The sequence below is a fragment of the Oncorhynchus masou genome, chromosome 31, assembly GCF_036934945.1.
Source record: "Oncorhynchus masou masou isolate Uvic2021 chromosome 31, UVic_Omas_1.1, whole genome shotgun sequence".
Taxonomy (NCBI): Eukaryota; Metazoa; Chordata; class Actinopteri; order Salmoniformes; family Salmonidae; genus Oncorhynchus; species Oncorhynchus masou.
In genome coordinates, this window is record NC_088242.1 from 9880442 (window position 1) to 9893409 (window position 12968).

The 12968-nt window shown below is 44.0% G+C and overlaps 1 protein-coding gene across 3 annotated transcripts in view; it reads left to right on the forward strand.

The window, feature by feature from the left end:
- Positions 1 to 527: 527 nt before the first annotated feature.
- The window catches only part of LOC135523401 (RNA binding protein fox-1 homolog 3-like), a 706321-nt gene continuing 693880 nt past the window's right edge, over positions 528 to 12968 (forward strand). For all 3 annotated transcript variants that reach the window (XM_064950046.1, XM_064950045.1, XM_064950049.1), the window contains exon 1: positions 528 to 561. The gene's annotated coding sequence lies outside the window, so the exon portion shown is untranslated. The remainder of the gene's footprint in view (positions 562 to 12968) is intronic.

The following is a 12968-nucleotide window of genomic DNA, read 5'->3' on the forward strand; positions in this document are numbered from 1 at the left end:
ATATCTCCTAGATTTAGGAGAGACACTTCAAAACCTTTTTTCTTGTGATTTATTTTTTGACTGTTCATTCTGCCATTTGTGAACGTGTTGTTCAATGTATATCTATGGGATTTAGTAGAAAAGGACAAAATCAATATAAAAGTATTTATTTTGTTGTTGTTGTTGGGGTACTTAAAGGGGTCCTAAAATTCTAAATCAAAATATCTAAATGATCCATAGTATGATCATATTAAAAAAAATCCATATGTTATCTTAGCCCCCCCACATATTAGACTCTAAAGAATTTTGCTCCAAATTCTTAAGGTAAGGAATTAACACCGATTGGTTAAGGTAAGGGTTAAGGTTTGGGATAGGTTAAAAGCAAAAATTATCAAAGAAAGTTGTTTTTCAGTGGATTTGAACTTGCAACCTTTGAAATCATAAACAGATTTTATTTTTTTATTTTACCTTTTATTTTACTAGGCAAGTCAGTTTCTTATCACCCTGGTTTTCTGTTTCTCTTTGTGTGTCTGCAGGTTCACACGAGTAGATCTACAACAGCCTTCTGACTTCACCCTCACTGTGAGTACTCCACCTCTCCTCATTACCCTCACTGTGAGTACTCCACCTCTCCTCATTACCCTCACTGTGAGTACCCCACCTCTCCTCTTTACTCTCACTGTGAGTACTCCACCTCTCCTCATTACCCTCACTGTGAGTACTCCACCTCTCCTCTTTACTCTCACTGTGAGTAGTCCACCTCTCCTCTTTACTCTCACTGTGAGTAGTCCACCTCTCCTCTTTACCCTCACTGTGAGTACTCCACCTCTCCTCTTCACCCTCACTGTGAGTACTCCACCTCTCCTCTTTACTCTCACTGTGAGTACTCCACGTCTCCTCTTTACTCTCAATGTGAGCACTCCACCTCTCCTCTTTACCCTCACTGTTAGTACTCCAACATGGCTATGTGTTTTATATCCACTGCGGGTGTTCTGAATTCACTCTCCAATGTATGAGAGGGTGTGACCAAAGAGGCAGCGGTGGTATTAATGTTGTGTCATTTTGAGCGAACGGTGTCACTCACTTTGAAGGCTGGGAGTTTGCTACCTGAATGACTGTTGTAACTTAGTATCCCCAAAACACTTTGCATTTTTTTTTTTGCTTTTGTAAGGAAACGGTACATAGCAGCTTTATTAACTGTGGCTGTTGCTACATTGTGTTTGAATTGTTGGCGCTCGTTTGTAGTAATCACTAGCCACGTTCTAGAAGAACAGAACATTCAACTTAATGGTTGAGTGGAATTCTGAGAATCTGAGTGTTCTTAGCGATGCAAATATTCCAGATTTCTCGTTTATTCCATTTTAGAACTTAGTGTCAAAAGAAATCATGCTATGGTGTTGCCGGTCTCGAATTTCAAACAGTTCTCCAAGTCATTTATTTTTTTCAACATGTTTTTGATGCTCCGTTTTATTATTTTGCTCACCTTGAAAACGAATATGTTCCCTCATCAGATTTAGCCTACCCTCAGGGTAGAACACAGAAATGAACACATTTATAATAAGTTTTTAATCTCTGAGGAGTGTGTGTGCTGTGTATGGTGTGTAGTGTATGGGTCCACTCAGTGTTCCTCTCTTTCTGTCCAACTGAAACTCATAAATCACTAAAAAGGTATTCTCTCAGGTTACCTGTACTGCTGGACAAAGGCCAAAATGTACTGTTAGGTTTTAAGCATTCAATAATATTGTATTGTATCAGCCACTAAGAGGCATGTAGAGTTATTGAGAGTCCATCTGACATAATGTGGGCTACTGAGAGGGTACACCAAGGTCAGTCAGGGCAAGACACTTAACCCTAATTTGCTCCAGGGGCACTGTAAGTTGACAATATTGTTTCTACAGTCAAGTAGACAACGACAACCATCACAACTCCGGAATCTGTAATTGTTTGTTAATGTCATCCCTGTTAGTGTTAACGTCATCCCTGTTAATGTTAATGTCATCCCTGTTAATGTTAATGTCATCCCTGTTAATGTTAATGTCATCCCTGTTAATGTTAATGTCATCCCTGTTAATGTTAATGTCATCCCTGTTGATGTTAATGTCATCCCTGTTAATGTTAATGTCATCCCTGTTGATGTTAATGTCATCCCTGTTAATGTTAATGTCATCCCTGTTAATGTTAATGTCATCCCTGTTAATGTTAATGTCATCCCTGTTAATGTTAATGTCATCCCTGTTAATGTTAATGTCATCCCTGTTAATGTTAATGTCATCCCTGTTAATGTTAATGTCATCCCTGTTGATGTTAATGTCATCCCTGTTGATGTTAATGTCATCCCTGTTGATGTTAATGTCATCCCAGTTGATGTTGATGTCATCCCTGTTGATGTCATCCCTGTTGATGTCATCCCTGTTGATGTCATCCCTGTTGATGTTGACGTCATCCCTGTTGATGTTGACGTCATCCCTGTTGATGTTAACGTCATCCCTGTTGATGTTAACGTCATCCCTGTTGATGTTAATGTCATCCCTGTTGATGTTAACGTCATCCCTGTTGATGTTAACGTCATCCCTGTTGATGTTAACGTCATCCCTGTTGATGTTAACGCGTCATCCCTGTTAATGTTAACGTCATCCCTGTTATGTTGATGTTGATGTCATGTTGACGCGTCATCCCTGTTAATGTTGTCATCCCTGTTGATGCGTCATCCCTGTTGATGTTAATGTCATCCCTGTTGATGTTGATGCGTCCCTGTTAATGTTAATGTCATCCCGTCATCCCTGTTAATGTTGCGTCATCCCTGTTAATGTTAATGTCATCCCTGTTAATGTTAATGTCATCCCTGTTAATGTTAATGTTAATGTCATCCCTGTTGATGTTAATGTCATCCCTGTTGATGTTAATGTCATCCCTGTTGATGTTGATGTCATCCCTGTTGATGATGTCATCCCTGTTGATGTCATCCCTGTTGATGTCATCCCTGTTGATGTCATCCCTGTTGATGTTCATCCCTGTTGATGTCATCCCTGTTGATGTTGACGTCATCCCTGTTGATGTTAACGTCATCCCTGTTGATGTTAACGTCATCCCTGTTGATGTTAACGTCATCCCTGTTGATGTTAACGTCATCCCTGTTGATGTTAACGTCATCCCTGTTAATGTTAACGTCATCCCTGTTAACGTCATCCCTGTTAATGTTGACGTCATCCATGTTAATGTTGGCGTCATCCCTGTTAATGTTAACGTCATCCCTGTTGATGTTAATGTCATCTCTGTTAATGTTATTGTCATCCCTGTTGATGTTAATGTCATCCCTGTTGATGTTAATGTCATCCCTGTTGATGTTAATGTCATCCCTGTTAATGTCATCCCTGTTGATGTCATCCCTGTTGATGTTAACGTCATCCCTGTTGATGTTAACGTCATCCCTGTTAATGTTAACGTCATCCCTGTTAATGTTGACGTCATCCCTGTTAATGTTGACGTCATCCATGTTAATGTTGACGTCATCCCTGTTAATGTTAATGTCATCCCTGTTGATGTTAATGTCATCCCTGTTGATGTTAATGTCATCCCTGTTGATGTTAATGTCATCCCTGTTGATGTCATCCCTGTTGATGTCATCCCTGTTGATGTTAACATCATCCCTGTTAATGTTAACGTCATCCCTGTTAATGTTAACGTCATCCATGTTAATGTTAACGTCACCCTAGTTAATGTTAACGTCACCCCTGTTAACGTTAACGTCACCATGTTAATGTTAACGTCACCCCTGTTAATGTTGACGTCATCCATGTTAATGTTGACGTCATCCCTGTTAATGTTGACGTCATCCCTGTTAATGTTAACGTCATCCCTGTTGATGTTAATGTCATCCCTGTTGATGTTAATGTCATCCCTGTTGATGTTAATGTCATCCCTGTTGATGTTAATGTCATCCCTGTTGATGTTAATGTCATCCCTGTTGATGTTGATGTCATCGATGTTGATGTCATCCCTGTTGATGTCATCGATGTTGATGTCATCCCTGTTGATGTTGATGTCATCCCTGTTAATGTTAATGTCATCCCTGTTAATGTTAATGTCATCCCTGTTGATGTTAATGTCATCCCTGTTGATGTTAATGTCATCCCTGTTGATGTTGATGTCATCCCTGTTGATGTTAACATCATCCCTGTTAATGTTAACGTCATCCCTGTTAATGTTAACGTCATCCATGTTAATGTTAACGTCATCCCTGTTGATGTTAACGTCATCCCTGTTGATGTTAATGTCATCCCTGTTAATGTTAATGTCATCCCTGTTGATGTTAATGTCATCCCTGTTGATGTTAATGTCATCCCTGTTGATGTCATCCCTGTTGATGTCATCCCTGTTGATGTTAACATCATCCCTGTTAATGTTAACGTCATCCCTGTTAATGTTAACGTCATCCATGTTAACGTTAACGTCATCCCTAGTTAATGTTGAATCCCGATGTCATCCCTGTTAATGTTAACGTCACCATGTTAATGTTAACGTCATCCATGTTAATGTTAACGTCACCTGTTGATGTTAATGTCATGTTGATGTTGACGTCACCCCTGTTAATGTTGACGTCATCCCTGTTGATGTTGATGTCATGTTAATGTTGACGTCATCCCTGTTAATGTTGACGTCATCCCTGTTGATGTTAATGTCATCCCTGTTGATGTTAATGTCATCCCTGTTGATGTTAATGTCATCCCTGTTGATGTTAATGTCATCCCTGTTGATGTTAATGTCATCCCTGTTGATGTTGATGTCATCGATGTTGATGTCATCCCTGTTGATGTCATCCCTGTTGATGTTGATGTCGTCCCTGTTGACGTCGTCCCTGTTGATGTTGACGTCGTCCCTGTTGATGTTGACGTCGTCCCTGTTGATGTTGACGTCGTCCCTGTTGATGTTGACGTCGTCCCTGTTGATGTTGACGTCGTCCCTGTTGATGTTGACGTCGTCCCTGTTGATGTTGACGTCGTCCCTGTTGATGTTAACGTCGTCCCTGTTGATGTTAATGTCGTCCCTGTTGATGTTAATGTCGTCCCTGTTAATGTCATCTCTGTTAATGTTATTGTCATCCCTGTTGATGTTAATGTCATCCCTGTTGATTTTAACGTCATCCCTGTTGATTTTAACGTCATCCCTGTTGATGTTAATGTCATCCCTGTTGATGTTGATGTTAACGTCGTCCCTGTTGATGTTGACGTCGTCCCTGTTGATGTTGACGTCGTCCCTGTTGATGTTGACGTCGTCCCTGTTGATGTTGACGTCGTCCCTGTTGATGTTGACGTCGTCCCTGTTGATGTTGACGTCGTCCCTGTTGATGTTGACGTCGTCCCTGTTGATGTTGACGTCGTCCCTGTTGATGTTGACGTCGTCCCTGTTGATGTTGACGTCGTCCCTGTTGATGTTGACGTCGTCCCTGTTGATGTTAACGTCGTCCCTGTTGATGTTAACGTCGTCCCTGTTAATGTTATCCCTGTTAATGTCATCTCTGTTAATGTTATTGTCATCCCTGTTGATTTTAACGTCATCCCTGTTGATGTTAATGTCATCCCTGTTGATGTTGATGTTAACGTCATCCCTGTTAATGTTAATGTCATCCCTGTTAATGTCATCTCTGTTAATGTTATTGTCATCCCTGTTGATTTTAACGTCATCCCTGTTGATTTTAACGTCATCCCTGTTGATTTTAACGTCACCCCTGTTGATGTTAACGTCATCCCTGTTGATGTTAATGTCATCCCTGTTAATGTTAATGTTTAAAGGTGTGAGAAAGGCTTAAAACAAAAAACAACTTTATCTTGCTGGATTTGAACCTGCAACTTTTAGAATCAGAGGGAGACACTTACACCCATCTGCTATCCACATACTCAATGTCCAAACAAAATGGAAATGCTCCGTGTTGCCCCCTAGTGGCCAATCTCCTGACGTCCTCAGACATGAATGGACGTTGAATACTGACTTGTATCATGGGTGACAAGGCTGGATTTCACATGTGCAAAACAGTTGGAAATGTCACATGTGAAATTGTGGTTTTTCCGTAAGGGCGGTGTGTGTGTGTGTGTGTGTGTGTGTGTGTGTGTGTGTGTGTGTGTTCGTGAGTCTGTGGCGTCTCCATCTTACAGTGCCGTTGGGACAATAGGGTGACAGGGACAAACATACACTCTCTCTCACACACACACACACACATACACACACACACACACACACAATCACTAAACTACTATTCTTTCTCTCAAAAACACACACGGTCTACGTGCGTATCCTGGCCTCTATCAATGTCATGGTCTCTGTGCAGCCTGTGTCCCCTGTTGTCAGAGGAGGTTAGAGACACTATCACCCCAGCGACAGAGACCGCAGACGTTTAACGCACATAAGAACTGATGAACGAACGACCGAACACAAAAACACACCTTTCACAAAACTCAAAGCACAACGCCCACTGGTATACTGATTGGACATCAGTCACTACACACAGACATAGACAGACAGACACACACACACACACACACACACACACTGCCTCTACACTACAAAATGGGTCAGACCACTGTCTCTACAGGGAATAATAAACCTCTCCTCTCCATGGGAATTTGGTGCTGCAGAATCAATTTGCTGTTGGTAGGGCCGTTGTGCGGAGGGTACATGTGCGTGTGTGTGTGTATTGCTCTGCCAGCGATATTATCTGTGCTGTATTTCTTCCTAGGTCAGAGTAGACACACAGACAAGGTCAGGACTACTGCTGATGGAGAGCTTTCTGTGTCTACACTGAGACACAATCACCCATCCAGCCAGCAGAGAGAGAGAGAGAGAGAGGGAGGGGGGACAGCTCTCTCTGTCTACACTGAGACACAATCACCCATCCAGCCAGCAGAGAGAGAGGGAGGGAGGAGGGAGAACTCTCTCTGTCTACACTGAGACACAATCAACCATCCAGGCAGCAGCGAGAGAGAGGGAGGGAGAGGGGAGAGCTCTCTCTGTCTACACTGAGACACAATCACCCATCCAGGCAGCAGAGAGAGAGAGAGATATGCAGGATAGAGAGAGAAACGAAGAGAGAGAGAGATATGCAGGATAGAGAGAGAAACGAAGAGAAAAACTCCCATATCCACTGGGTGAAATTCCACAGTGTGCCATCAGAGCAGCAAGATTTGTGACCTGTTGCCACGAGAAAAGGGCAACCAGTGAAGAACACACACCATTGTAAATACAACCCATATCTATGCTTATTTATTTTATCTTGTGTCCTTTACCATTTGCACATTGTAAAAACACTGTATATATATATATATATATATATAATACGACATTTGTAATGTCTTTATTGTTTTGAAACTTCTGTATGTGTGATGTCTACTGTTAATTGTTATTGTTTATTTCACTTCATATATTATATACCTTACTTGCTTTGGCAATGTTAACACATGTTTCCCATGCCAATAAAGCCCCTTGAATTGAATTGAATTGAGATATGCAGGAGAGGGAGAGAAACGAAGAGAGAGAGAGATATGCAGGAGAGGGAGAGAAACGAAGAGAGAGAGAGATATGCAGGAGAGGGAGAGAAACGAAGAGAGAGAGAGAGATATGCAGGAGAGGCAGTGAAACGAAAAGAGAGAGAGATATGCAGGAGAGGGAGAGAAACGAAGAGAGAGAGATATGCAGGAGAGGGAGAGAAATGAAGAGAGAGAGAGATACGCAGGAGAGGGAGAGAAACGAAGAGAGAGAGAGATATGCAGGATAGGGAGAGAAACGAAGAGAGAGAGAGATATGCAGGATAGAGAGAGAAACGAAGAGAGAGAGAGAGATATGCAGGAGAGGGAGAGAAACGAAGAGAGAGAGAGATACGCAGGAGAGGGAGAGAAACGAAGAGAGATACGCAGGAGAGGGAGAAAAATGAAGAGAGAGAGAGATATGCAGGAGAGGGAGAGAAATGAAGAGAGAGAGAGATATGCGGGAGAGGGAGAGAAACAAAGAGAGAGAGAGATATGCAGGAGAGGGAGAGAAACGAAGAGAGAGAGAGATATGCAGGAGAGGGAGAGAAACGAAGAGAGAGAGAGATATGCAGGAGAGGGAGAGAAACGAAGAGAGAGAGAGATATGCAGGAGAGGGAGAGAAACGAAGAGAGAGAGAGAGATGCAGGAGAGGGAGAGAAACGAAGAGAGAGAGAGATATGCAGGAGGGGGAGAGAAACAAAGAGAGAGAGATATGCAGGAGAGGGAGAGAAACAAAGAGAGAGAGATATGCAGGAGAGGGAGAGAAACGAAGAGAGAGAGAGATACGCAGGAGAGGGAGAGAAACGAAGAGAGAGAGAGATACGCAGGAGAGGGAGAGAAACGAAGAGAGAGAGAGATACGCAGGAGAGGGAGAGAAACGAAGAGAGAGAGATACGCAGGAGAGGGAGAGAAACGAAGAGAGAGAGATACGCAGGATAGAGAGAGAAACGAAGAGAGAGAGAGATACGCAGGAGAGGGAGAGAAACGAAGAGAGAGAGAGAGATACGCAGGAGAGGGAGAGAAACGAAGAGAGAGAGATACGCAGGAGAGGGAGAGAAACGAAGAGAGAGAGAGATATGCAGGAGAGGGAGAGAAACGAAGAGAGAGAGAGATATGCAGGAGAGGGAGAGAAACGAAGAGAGAGAGATATGCAGGAGAGGGAGAGAAACGAAGAGAGAGAGAGATATGCAGGAAAGGGAGAGAAACGAAGAGAGAGAGAGAGATATGCAGGAGAGGGAGAGAAACGAAGAGAGAGAGAGATATGCAGGAGCGGGAGAGAAACGAAGAGAGAGAGAGATACGCAGGAGAGGGAGAGAAACGAAGAGAGAGAGAGATATGCAGGAGAGGGAGAGAAACGAAGAGAGAGAGATATGCAGGAGAGGGAGAGAAACGAAGAGAGAGAGAGATATGCAGGAAAGGGAGAGAAACGAAGAGAGAGAGAGAGATATGCAGGAGAGGGAGAGAAACGAAGAGAGAGAGAGATAAACAGGAGAGGCAGAGAAATGAAGAGAGAGAGAGATATGCAGGAGAGGGAGAGAAACAAAGAGAGAGAGAGAGATGCAGGAGAGGGAGAGAAACAAAGAGAGAGAGAGATATGCAGGAGAGGGAGAGAAACAAAGAGAGAGAGAGATGCAGGAGAGGGAGAGAAACAAAGAGAGAGAGAGATATGCAGGAGAGGCAGAGAAACGAAGATAGAGAGAGATATGCAGGAGAGGGAGAGAAACAAAAGAGAGAGATATGCAGGAGAGGGAGAGAAATGAAGAGAGAGAGAGATGCGCAGGAGAGGGAGAGAAACGAAAGAGAGAGAGAGATATGCAGGATAGAGAGAGAAACGAAGAGCGAGAGAGATATGCAGGGAGAGAGAGAGAAACGAAAGAGAGAGAGAGATACGCATGAGAGGGAGAGCAACGAAGAGAGAGAGAGATACGCAGGAGAGGGAGAGAAACGAAGAGAGAGAGATATGCAGGAGAGGGAGAGAAACGAAGAGAGAGAGAGAAACGAAGCGAGAGAGAGAGATATGCAGGATAGAGAGAGAAACGAAGAGAGAGAGAGATATGCAGGAGAGGGAGAGAAACGAAGAGAGAGAGAGATAAGCAGGAGAGAGAGAGAAATGAAGAGAGAGAGAGATATGCAGGAGAGGGAGAGAAACGAGAGAGAGAGAAACGAAGCGAGAGAGAGAGATATGCAGGATAGAGAGAGAAACGAAGAGAGAGAGAGATATGCAGGAGAGGGAGAGCAACGAAGAGAGAGAGAGATACGCAGGAGAGGGAGAGAAACGAAGAGAGAGAGATATGCAGGAGAGGGAGAGAAACGAAGAGAGAGAGAGAAACGAAGCGAGAGCGAGAGATATGCAGGATAGAGAGAGAAACGAAGAGAGAGAGAGATATGCAGGAGAGGGAGAGAAACGAAGAGAGAGAGAGATATGCAGGAGAGAGAGAGAAATGAAGAGAGAAAGAGATATGCAGGAGAGGGAGAGAAACGAAGAGAGAGAGAGAAACGAAGCGAGAGAGAGAGATATGCAGGATAGAGAGAGAAACGAAGAGAGAGATGGAGATATGCAGGAGAGGGAGAGAAACGAAGAGAGAGAGAGATATGCAGGAGAGGGAGAGAAATGAAGAGAGAGAGAGATATGCAGGAGAGGGAGAGAAACGAAGAGAGAGAGAGATATGCAGGAGAGGGAGAGAAACGAAGAGAGAGAGAGATATGCAGGAGAGGGAGAGAAACGAAGAGAGAGAGAGATATGCAGGAAAGGGAGAGAAACGAAGAGAGAGAGAGAGATATGCAGGAGAGGGAGAGAAACGAAGAGAGAGAGATATGCAGGAGCGGGAGAGAAACGAAGAGAGAGAGAGATACGCAGGAGAGGGAGAGAAACGAAGAGAGAGAGAGATAAACAGGAGAGGCAGAGAAATGAAGAGAGAGAGAGATATGCAGGAGAGGGAGAGAAACAAAGAGAGAGAGAGAGATGCAGGAGAGGGAGAGAAACAAAGAGAGAGAGAGATATGCAGGAGAGGCAGAGAAACGAAGAGAGAGAGAGATATGCAGGAGAGGGAGAGAAACAAAGAGAGAGAGATATGCAGGAGAGGGAGAGAAATGAAGAGAGAGAGAGATGCGCAGGAGAGGGAGAGAAACGAAGAGAGAGAGAGATATGCAGGATAGAGAGAGAAACGAAGAGCGAGAGAGATATGCAGGATAGAGAGAGAAACGAAGAGAGAGAGAGATACGCATGAGAGGGAGAGCAACGAAGAGAGAGAGAGATACGCAGGAGAGGGAGAGAAACGAAGAGAGAGAGATATGCAGGAGAGGGAGAGAAACGAAGAGAGAGAGAGAAACGAAGCGAGAGAGAGAGATATGCAGGATAGAGAGAGAAACGAAGAGAGAGAGAGATATGCAGGAGAGGGAGAGAAACGAAGAGAGAGAGAGATATGCAGGAGAGAGAGAGAAATGAAGAGAGAGAGAGATATGCAGGAGAGGGAGAGAAACGAAGAGAGAGAGAGAAACGAAGCGAGAGAGAGAGATATGCAGGATAGAGAGAGAAACGAAGAGAGAGAGAGATATGCAGGAGAGGGAGAGCAACGAAGAGAGAGAGAGATACGCAGGAGAGGGAGAGAAACGAAGAGAGAGAGATATGCAGGAGAGGGAGAGAAACGAAGAGAGAGAGAGAAAAGAAGGCGAGAGCGAGAGATATGCAGGATAGAGAGAGAAACGAAGAGAGAGAGAGATATGCAGGAGAGGGAGAGAAACGAAGAGAGAGAGAGATATGCAGGAGAGAGAGAGAAATGAAGAGAGAAAGAGATATGCAGGAGAGGGAGAGAAACGAAGAGAGAGAGAGAAACGAAGCGAGAGAGAGAGATATGCAGGATAGAGAGAGAAACGAAGAGAGAGATGGAGATATGCAGGAGAGGGAGAGAAACGAAGAGAGAGAGAGATATGCAGGAGAGGGAGAGAAATGAAGAGAGAGAGAGATATGCAGGAGAGGGAGAGAAACGAAGAGAGAGAGAGATATGCAGGAGAGGGAGAGAAACGAAGAGAGAGAGAGAGATATGCAGGAGAGGGAGAGAAACGAAGAGAGAGAGAGATATGCAGGAGAGGGAGAGAAACGAAGAGAGAGAGAGATATGCAGGAGAGGGAGAGAAACGAAGAGAGAGAGAGAAACGAAGCGAGAGAGAGAGATATGCAGGATAGAGAGAGAAACGAAGAGAGAGAGAGATATGCAGGAGCGGGAGAGAAACGAAGAGAGAGAGAGAGATACACAGGAGAGGGAGAGAAACGAAGAGAGAGAGAGATACGCAGGAGAGGGAGAGAAACGAAGAGAGAGAGAGATACGCAGGAGAGGGAGAGAAACGAAGAGAGAGAGAGATACGCAGGAGAGGGAGAGAAACGAAGAGAGAGAGAGATATGCAGGAGAGGGAGAGAAACGAAGAGAGAAAGAGATATGCAGGAGAGGGAGAGAAACGAAGAGAGAGAGAGATATGCAGGAGAGGGAGAGAAACGAAGAGAGAGAGAGATATGCAGGAGATGGAGAGAAACGAAGAGAGAGAGAGATATGCAGGAGAGGGAGAGAAACGAAGAGAGAGAGAGATATGCAGGAGAGGGAGAGAAACGAAGAGAGAGATAGATATGCAGGAGAGGGAGAGAAACAAAGAGAGAGAGAGATATGCAGGAGAGGGAGAGAAATGAAGAGAGAGAGATATGCAGGAGAGGGAGAGAAACGAAGAGAGAAAGAGCTATGCAGGAGAGGGAGAGAAACGAAGAGAGAGAGAGATATGCAGGAGAGGGAGAGAAACGGAGAGAGAGAGGGAGAGAAACGAAGAGAGAGAGAGAGATAGACGCTGGATATTGAAGTATTGGACTCAGACAATCAGACACATTGCGACTAGGACACTCCCAGTGTGAAGCCATTCAGATAGTGACGAGGTTGGATTATGGTAATAAACAAGCCTGTAACACATCAGCTGGTTATTACAGAGTTGGATTTGTGTTGATTTAACAGAGAAAAGTGAGAGAATGAGGTGACGGAAAGAGAGGGAGAGAATGAGATGACAGAAAGAGAAGAGTGAGAGAATGAGGTGACGGAAAGAGTAGAGTGAGAGAATGTGTTGACAGAAAGAGAAGAGTGAGAGAATGAGGTGACGGAAAGAGAAGAGTGAGAGAATGAGGTGACAGAAAGAGAAGAGAGAGAGAATGAGGTGACAGAAAGAGAAGAGGGAGAGAATGAGGTGACAGAAAGAGAAGAGGGAGAGAATGAGGTGACAGAAAGAGAAGAGGGAGAGAATGAGGTGACGGAAAGAGAAGAGAGAGAGAATGAGGTGACAGAAAGAGAAGAGAGAGAGAATGAGGTGACAGAAAGAGAAGAGGGAGAGAATGAGGTGACAGAAAGAGAAGAGGGAGAGAATGAGGTGACAGAAAGAGAAGAGTGAGAGAATGAGGTGACAGAAAGAGAAGAGAGAGAGAATGAGGTGACAGAAAGAGAAG